Below are 9,382 nucleotides of genomic sequence, written 5' to 3'. Positions count from 1 at the left end.
CACTAAGACTATGGTAAAAATGTAATGTAAAAAAAAATCATTGAAAAATTACGATTATTAATTATTTGTGTGTAATATCGACATATATCGACATCCTAAAAATATAATTAATAATTATCTTCCAATTATTTTGATTTACCTAAATGTTAATTATAAATTATAATAGATTAATTAATAATTATATATTAATAAGATTATTAAAATTTGAATATCTAATTTGCCTTTGGCTAAACATAACCACAATATGAAATTTCCATTTTTCTACGTGACTTTGTTTTTAGATTCTGAGTGGAGCGATGAATATATTGATTTTACAATGATGTGTGTGTGTTTTTTTTTTTATTATTATTATTTGTATTTGTTTACACGTTAAGTAGTCGAAATAATGCTTTGATTTTTAACTTCAGTATCTTGTTCAATGGTAAAATTAATTTATAGTTGGCTAGTTAATGCATTTGGAAGGTCAACATTTAAAATTCCCAGTAATTTTCAAAAGCGCTGGGAAAAACAAAAAAAATTAAGGAAAAACGGGAATTTTTAAGCAAAATTGGTTTTTAATAAAAAATTGATTTTGGTTTTTGGTGTAACTCTAAAAAAAATTACCGTAGATATTACATGAAATTTTCACTGAATGTTTATATTAACATTTTCTATACCCCATATACGTTACCCCAGAAAACTTTCAAAATATTTTGACTTGCTTTGAGCTGTTTACGGACATTTTCAATTTCCAATTTTTCTAGTTTTTTTTTCTATAGGTACATGTCAATAAAATTTCATTCAAAAAGCTCGAAAATGTAATACAGGCTCCCAATATATTATTACAAGGTATAATTTTTGAACTAGCGTAAGGAAACGGCCAATGAAAAAATTCCGTTTCCCGGATGGGCGTTCTCCCGGCAGCGGCGTAGCCGTCGCTGCGTTATCACCGCTCCTTATCACTTTTGACGATTTTTTTCAACATTTTCAACATTTTTTCAGATTTTTTGTCTTTACTCCGTCTGAGGATATTCCGCGTCTCCGCTAGGACCTTATTCGCGTTCCCCGCTAGATTTACAGGCCGCGCGCGGCCGTACTTTTTACCCGGCGGGTCCGCCGCGGCGGAGATTATACGTACGAACCGCGTGCCGCCGTCGCAGGGTTTTTTTGAAGTTTTTTTCGAAAATTCGAGTTTTAGCCCTTTTTGACACGCCAGCCCTCCCCGTCGACGACTTTTTCATGTTCCCCGCTAAATTTATAGGCCGCACTTCCTTCCGGACGAGTCCCGTGGCGGTCGAGTCGATCGCGGAGAGCGCGGCGTCTTCACGATTTTAACGACATTTTCGACTCAAGTCGCCTCCGACCCCTTTTTAAGACGTCGGACCTCCCCGTCGAAGACTTATTCGCGTTCCCCGCTAAATGTATAGGCAGTACTTCCCTCAGGACAAGTACCTGGGCGGAGCGGCCTGCGGCAGCACGGAAAGCAGACGGCTTATATCGCCGCCGTTAAGTAGGTATTACTATATACAGGCATAAATACATCGGAAGGTTCGATTTCGTTCGCGAATCTCGCGTTTTCGACGTATTAGGGCGGCCCTTTGAAGGACGTCTAAACCGCGTTCGTAATTCGCCGGGACTCCGAAACGGTTTAAGAGTCATATATTTGACTCCAGTTATCAACTCAGTAGGTAGGTAGGTAGGTTAGAGCGTTGGTGCGGATGACTTGCCGGTTGTGGTTTCGAAGCCGACCGCTGAGACTGTCGTTAATTTGCGGCGGCCGTCTAAAACCGAATTTTTTTTTTCGTTATTTACCTTTTGCTATTACTCCCGCCTTATCATATTTAACGAAAATTCGAGTTTCACCGCCTTTACGGATTTCGTACGACCCCGTTCGGATTGTATTCGCGTTCCCGGCTAAATTTATAGGCTGCGCGTGGCCGTACTTTGACATCGACGAGTCTCGGGCCGATTGACATCGCGGAGACCCCCGCCGTCGTGTCGCTATTACTATATACAGGCTTGAATATATGCGCCAGAAATGTTATGAATTTTTTTCACGTAATTTATTACCTAATTTTGGGTTTTCGCTGACAGTAATGAACGCTGTCCGCGATTCGACGCAGTCGGATGCATACCTGTTGCCGTGACCCGACCATCCCACATTGTCCACTATCCGACGAAGTCGGATTGCCTACCCGGATAACTGAGGTGACTGACATGCTAGACACCAAAAAAATAGCGGCGGCTATATGATTTTTTTACGGAATTTCGAATTCCGGTTGCGTTTTTGAAAAGACTTTGTCCGCTATGCCGCGATCCGGCCGTCCGGATGGCCTGCCCGAGCTACCGCGTCGAACCGCAGTGGTCCTAAGTCCTAACCTTATCACAGTTCCTTATCACCAGACCTCCTTATCAGGTGGTGGCTAGCTGTACCGGCGCGGGCAACGATACCACCCCGACGGTACCACGACGATGGCAGAGTGCATGAAGACGACTCGCAAAGGCGGCGGCGTCGGAGACTGCAAAACACAATGAGTGAGCGATACAGCTGAGCTAGGAACAAGGACGTCAGCATCGCCGGACTCGAGGAAACGGATAATGTTTCAGCCGTTTCAGGGTACAGCGTTGCGCGACTCCAGGATGGCCATCGGATGGTGACTCGGTTGAGTCAGGGCGAAAATCACGTGGAGAGGATCGTCGGACTGCGCTGCAAAGGTCCTGATCCTCTTCCATTTTTGCCCAGTGGCAATCGGTCGAGTCACGTCTCCGGTCGCCGAAGGTTCCGTAGCACCAACAGCTGCCTTTGCTCGCTCAGTGTTTTAGGTCACCGTCTCCGTCGTCACGCATCAGTCGTCTTCAGCACCTACACATCGTCGATGCGCACGACATCGCGCACTGGCTCGCTCGCCGTCAAATCGTCTCATTGCTCCCGTGGCCGTCGTGGTCGGGACTTCGCCCGCCGTCATGATGGTCGTCACCTGCGAGCAAACGCGCTGGCCATTGCACTCGTCCGCCTGCGGGATGTGCCGCGAGAACGTATAGAGGTGATCAGTAGCCTTATTATTGCTTTAAGCACCTCGCCATCACGTACCACTCCCCCTGCTTATTGTGTCTTGTCTGGTGTTTTTTTTCCCCCATTAGGCCACTTTGAGCCATTTATTATGTTACAAAAATGATGAAAAATGATAATAAGAAATGATAAAAATATAAAAAAAAGGACACTTCGAGCCGTTTGTATATTGTTAAAATTTGTATATTTTATATTTAAAATTGTTCAAAATTAGGCCATTTTGAGCCGTTAATCTATTGACACTTTTGATTGTACTTCAGACTTTAAAAAGTATATTCCAAAATTAAATTTGTTTGTTAATAACTTAATACACAATAAAATTGTCTATAGTCTATACTAAAACAAAATATTATTTCTTTTTTACGTATTAGAGTGTATTTGTATATTTATTTATTTCAACAGAATAATGGGCTCCATTGAACATGCCCCTGTGAGGACCAATGCAAAGTATTAACTGCTATAGCAATGTTTTTGTCACGCATCAAATATATCAATAAAATATTATAATAATGATAGGTATTTTTGGTCAGGTATAATAATTAAAAAATAACCATAGATAACTTGGGACTTTTACGTGTATAATACATTTTACTGTGCGCAATGGTATTTTAAAAAATAGTAATACTTTATAGTTTAATTATACTTTTGACCCCACAAATAAATGTGGGGTGATAATTGTTATAAATACTATAATATTACAAACTTTTCAATTGGTTAATAATTTTCTTTTGGTATAGAAAAAAAGTTTTTAGTAAAAAAATGGAGGTTCCCATACCAAAAAAAATAAATATATTTTAAACATCTAAGGAAGTTATCAATAACCAAAAAAGTGTTACTTAATTTAAATATTTGGAAAAGTATAGGTTTCTATATGATTATAAATTATAATTAATAACAGGCCCATAAACAGAATAGATAGGGAAGGGTTCAATCCCTCGAAATATTTCAAAAACATTTTTTTTTTTTTCTTAACAAGGCTATTTATAGTTAATTTGAAATTTAATTTAGTTATAAACACACGCCTCCCTCTTATAGAATTATTTTCTGTATACATGCTTGGTTTATAATTTATATCAATAATAGTTAGGTATATACTTTGGTAATAAGTTGGTGCTGTTTTACCATAATCATTCCCTTGAATTCTGTCGTGGAAATAAATACTTAAAAAATTGCACCACAACCACCTAAAAATATTTTAAATAAGATTATATAACTTAAATTTTATATGTAAAATATTATTAAAAAATAAATTGATTTCTTATAAGTAATTACGTAATTATTGAGGGACAGATATTTAATAGTAAAATAGGTATTGCTTAGATTTAAAAAAAAATAATTTAATATTTATTTATCAACGGTCTGAGCCCTGTACGTATACATAACGGCTTGTAACATATTTATTTTGTGTCTATCTTCACATTTCGGGGCTGTGTAAAGCTTCAATTTTCTACTTCAGCATCTTTCTGGTAGGAAAGTGAATCTATTTGGTACTGAGGGAGGTCAAAAGTTAAAAACTCCCAGTAGTCCTCGTGGGTTTGCTGACTTTATTTAAACCCTTAAATCCGCCACTGGTACGGACAATAAGAAACAAAATCGAATCAATATAAGGCAATGCCATATTAGCTGGTTACTATAGTTAAATAGATTATATTATACAGATACATACCTATTATATTTGCAGCTTAAAACATAGATACGTTATATCCTGTTAATCAGATCAACAAATAAAAAAAAAATTCTTATATAATAATAATAAAAATGTCATAATTAAAATATCTAATAATTTTAGTAAAAGATAATCGTAGATTTAAGTAGGTAAACCAAAGAAATAAATGAAGTATATTATATCCAACTAAGTTATAATATAAAATATAAAATTATACAAATTATAAAGATATTAATATAAAAATTTATTAAATTAATAAGAAATATATTTTTACTTGTAATCATCGATTATAATATATTTATATTAACTATCCATATAAATCGACTATTTATACCACAAAGCATCCAAGACTCTATATTATAAGATATTGAAGTCACGTCAAGCGCGCGGTCAAGGTAATAATAATACTCTAGGTATATGACTCCAATGTTGAACGAATTGTTATATGGTTTTTACTATTTTTAATACTGCAGATAAAGTGATAACCAGAGAGCTTTGCTGAACATTTTTTTGCCAATGTGCATAAAAACAATATTAGTGCTCAAGTATTTTTTCGGAAATACCTACCGAACATACCTAGTTTCCTCATTAAATTTGTGAAAAAATCAAATTTGACAAATTAATTTCTACACCTTAAAACTTAAGAAATCAATTTATCAGGCACGTAGCTAAGGGGGGGCCAGGGTGTGCCAGGCCCACCCTATTATGTGTCCGGCCGTAGGCCGGCCCACCCAAAGTATTCAGAGGGGCCCATTATTATACGGGGGCTTTTAATTTTAATGAAATTTCAAATTTTTAATATTGTCTAAATATTACACAAATAAAACCAAATATATCGGGTTTTAATTAGAATCTAAAATAAGTTACGTAACTAAATTCAATCCATGTCCATTTCTGGAATAAAATATGTATATTGTATTACATTTAAATTCTGTTTCTACTAAGAATCGGTGATAATTTATTTTTTATAAATCATAATATCGTCAACGATTGATTAGGAAATAATTGCTATTTAATGCCCAACACTGGTACCATATTATTATAGTATACTAGCATGTCATGTTATTCTTATCTTATCTAGACAGTGACTGTTGTATACTTTTATGTCTATTTTTAAAATACTTTTGAGTAAGGGTATTGTCATTATATTGATTCATATAGAATTATATTATTATTATGGTCGTCAACTCGTCTGTCGAACACCCCTACAACTGTACAAGGTAATATATTTAGGTAGGGGGCCCATCTAACATTGGCCCACCTAGTGAATATTTTCTGACTACGTGCCTGCAATTTATCCAATATAATGAAGCATAAAGTTATCCTAAAATCTTTCTTACCTGTTATTGTAATTACTGTTATCGTGTTAGAATCATATTAGTCGATAATTTATCGATCCCAAATTTTGTTTACCCTTGTAAACAACGTAAGCATAATATACTAAAAAAACTTTAAATTAGGGCCCCTTTATTAAAAGGGACACTGCAGGTCACTAGTTTGATTAATTTCGCCATATGTCATGAGGGTGAGATATCCTAACCTATCCTATGCATTTATTTACTTATTATCATTTATACTTGTTGTACATTATTTATTTTAGTTTGTATTGCATGCAAAGTTCAAAATAATATCTTAGAAATAATGAATTTTATCGCGGATGCTATCCCATGAGAAAAACAAAAACGTCGGCACTGAGGTTACGTATACTATTATAGTATTATGTTATTGCGCGTTTATAATATTGCATATAACCATAATTTATATTATAACAGTGTGTTTATATATTATAAAATAGAAATACGCTGCAAAAACTGGTTTCAAATTTTTACGCATTTTGTTTTGCAAGTTCGCAATGTTGATCAACGAGTTATAACGTGGCGTGATTTATAAAAAAATTATATTGTAGGTATCAATTTCCGGATGTATTTAATTATATACCAGATTTTCCTGCGTCATAGGTATTCACACACTTTTAAAATAGCCACTTACACTATAAACGTGTATAGGAATTTTAATACTGTATATAATATACTATACGTCTAAACATCTCGATTCTCGAAAACGATGAAAACGTAAACACAATCATTGTAATTTGTAATAAATCGTAATAAATAAACAAATATTTTGTTATTCGATTTTATTTGGATAGAAACATTGCCAAGCGTAAATCGGGAATATGCAACAAGTAATAAGTAGGTATAACTGTTTTGTTTTCGCGACACTTAAAACAATTTTCTAAAGTAAAATCACGACGAACATAACTATAGGAAGACTTATCAATAAACCATCATTTTTGTCATATCATTCATAATTAATGTAAAATGTAAAAATGATTCGGCAAATGGATAATCTAGTATTCTAGTGAATTTGTTGATGAAGCCATATATGTAAATTAAAAAGATGGTGAGTTCAAATAGTTCATAGGCAACGTACCTGCTAAAATACTTGAAATATTTGATTTTATGACTATAGTGTAATTCGAATTTTGAATTGTTGTATACTTGCACAGATTTAATATTAGAATTTATAATAAACTAGCTGATCCCACGCACTTCGTTGTGTTTTAATTATAACTCTTAAAAAAATTGTGATTGTTCAACTCCTTTTGGGTGAAAACTCGCTGTAGTAAATGCAACTCAGCCACCTTGGTAGGCAAAGTGCGAAAATTCGATTTGATGCATGCTTGTACCTAATATACCCGATTAACCGGCAATGGCAACCAATATGGCAATATTTACAAATAAACAATAAACATACTAATTTTAAATTTAATTTCTACTAATTATTTCTCCTATACCCAATAGCAACCATTTATAAACAAAAATTTCCATCGTAAATCTCAAAATCTCTGTTTGAACACCTCCCCGGGTCGGTAATTTGAACTAATATTTTAGTGAGCTGAAGATTCGTTTGAATCACTAGAGACTATAGAGTATATTACTGGGTGAACATTATAGATAATAATACAATTAGGTACTTTACTATGATGTAGAAGTCAGGGGATGTCAAGAAAACACCTACTGAGAACGTTTTGAGATGTAGGGCCTATATTGGGTAATTCACCAAACATGCTCAACCCCATTTTTAGATTCTGAGTGGAGCGATGAATGTATTGATTTTATAATGATGTGTTTATTATTTTAAAATTTTTTTTTGTGTCTGCAATAAACACGATAAGTAGTTGAAATATGCTTCGATTTTCCACTTCAGTATCTTTTCTGATAGAAAAGTTATTCTAGTTGGGTGCTTCGGGAGGTCAAAATTGGGTTAAAATACTGAGTTTAATTTCCCAGTAATTTTTAAAACCATCGGGAAAACAAAATAAAAATTAAGGAAAAACAGGAATTTTTACGCAAAATTGGGTTTTAACAGAATGGATTTTGGTTTTTGGCTTAACTCTAAAAAAAATTACTGTAGATACATGACATTTTCACTGAATGTTTATATTAGAAATTTCTATATACCATACAATTTTAAAAATACTTTTACTCATGTTGAGCTATTTATAGGCAGATGAAACTTGATATTATTATGAGTTTTTTTAAATTAATTTTTACAAGTTATAAATGTTAATAGATTAAAATTAATTGCTAACGTTTTTAAATCACCACATAGCCCTTATATATTTTAAACCAATTTTCATGGATTTCATAGTTCTTTAATTAATTAATTAATTTATATAATAAATTTTACGTTAATAGGCAGTAACAAGCATATATAGAGTATGGAGGCAACAATATTATTAATAACTTTAAAACTAGTCGTTCGTGTTTTGATTTTGATACGTAAAAAATTTTCAGAAAAAATATCCACCAAATAATTTATGGTAGAAAGCAGGAGGTCTCATTTAAAAAACAAAAGTTTGTATTTTCACAGGATACTCCATAAGTAGTGCAAAATATCACAAGAATTTGAAAATATGGTCTTAAAGTATAATTAAAAATTCCAAAAATCCGATTTTGAACAACTACATTATTGAAGAAAAAAGTGGTTGAGCCGTGAGCAATGAGCATGCTTGGTGAATCATACTGTATAATATATAATATAGTGCTATAAGAAGTTATCCCTGACTCTTAAATTTAGATTGTTGGTCTTAAGGGCGCAAGATGTTTGTCTGGTGAATGGTATATAATTTTTAATATATATATATATATATACTATTTAGGGTGATTTTTTAAGCATGCTCACCTCATTTTTATGTTTAAATTATGCAAAAATTAAAATTCTGATTTTCAGACTTTAAAGTGTACCTATAACTTATAAGTTATAACTAAAGACGAATTTTTACCTACGCACACTAACAAAATCTCCTTGGACTCCATGGTATATACTAACAAAACTCTATATACTGACATTGTAAATAAATTATGTAGGTAATTTGTTTATATATACAACAAAAAAACAAAAACATTATTCTACGTTTAAATATATAATTTCAGCCAAATTTAAACTTAAACTATTTATTAAAAAGATACTTATTACCATCATCTTTATCTGCGATATTTGTCGTTCGATCACTATTCACTTGTATTCGGCATAGTAAAGTGTTAAATTGTAAACGAGTTGAATGGCTTAACATTATAGCTAAGCTGACATTTATCATTTTGTTGAAAACGTGTGCCTATTACAAAACATAAAACAAATTTATTTGATCGAGATTTTGCTGT

Source organism: Metopolophium dirhodum, chromosome 7 (assembly GCF_019925205.1).
Source record: "Metopolophium dirhodum isolate CAU chromosome 7, ASM1992520v1, whole genome shotgun sequence".
Lineage (NCBI taxonomy): Eukaryota > Metazoa > Arthropoda > Insecta > Hemiptera > Aphididae > Metopolophium > Metopolophium dirhodum.
Note: the sequence above shows the minus strand (reverse complement) of the source record.